Consider the following 1,210-nt stretch of genomic DNA (forward strand, 5'->3'; position numbering starts at 1 on the left):
CCAATAGAATCTAGAAAAAAGTTATAGAGCAACCTTTTGCTAAAAAAAATAAAGTTGTTAATCACTAAGTTTTGTGGTGGTGTCACGTGTTAAGCCGTCGGCAAACGAGTTAATTAAAAATTTTTATTATTATTATTAGAAATAGCTCGGGCATAGCCCATTGCCAACCAAATAAAAATCGAAAAATCAAAAGTAACAAAAATAAACCCTTAAAAATTAAAAACTGATTAAGATAAAAATCAAATTGTCATTATAAAATTAAATGAGTTAGCTTCATTAGATTTTTAACAAAGTCATTACAGTGGCAATCAAACAGGAAATTGAATCAGCAACAAAATCTGTCTAGTTAATACAAACACAAATATAATAAAAAACCAAAATTGAAGACGAACCGAAACAAAGGGATTTTTAACAGAGAATATAAAAAAAAATAAAAAAAACGAAAATTTAAATTTATAAATATAGGAAAATAAACAAAAGACACAATATTATTGAGATTATCAGAAATTATCAGAAATTAGCCCTCCAATCAAACATGACATCTCCAAAAAAATTGTCTATTGCCAAGGTTTTAATTGGTTAATTGCGAAGTTTAATTAGTTGAGTTTCTCCGTTAGGATCAATGAAGACTCGTGAATTAAACTTTTATTACAATAAATTATTAGTGCACATTATTTGTTGATCCGTTTGTATTTTATTAGGAGAGGATAATGAAATCACTCTTCCTGTCAAGATTGTGTGGTTAATCTAGCTACCATTTCAATCGGCATGTCAGCCAATTCTTCTTCTTCTTTTTTTTCACAGTTTTTTATTAACACTGTTGATGCCAAAATCGTTATAAATTCAGGCGACTCTAATGACGTAACATGAATATTATGTTAAACAAAATATTTCAATAATTTTACAAAAATGTAATTCTTTTTGTATTTTTGAAAATATTGCCAAATGCCCTTCTGTTCGAGACCAAAAAACCAATATTAATTGCGAAGTTTAATTAGTTGAGTTTCTCCGTCAGGATCAATGAAGACTCGTCAATTAATGAATTTTTTATTTACTACTTTACAATGAATTGTGTAGATTTCACTATCAGATGATTAATTACTTTTTTAGTTCACTTTAAAAGAAACTTACTAACTTTATTATCAGATAAAACATTAAAGTGATAAAAATTAGATCGTGATTTTTGTATAATTAGGCAATATCGTTAATA

This window comes from Helobdella robusta (genome assembly GCF_000326865.2).
Source record: "Helobdella robusta unplaced genomic scaffold HELROscaffold_371, whole genome shotgun sequence".
In the NCBI taxonomy this organism is placed as follows: domain Eukaryota; kingdom Metazoa; phylum Annelida; class Clitellata; order Rhynchobdellida; family Glossiphoniidae; genus Helobdella; species Helobdella robusta.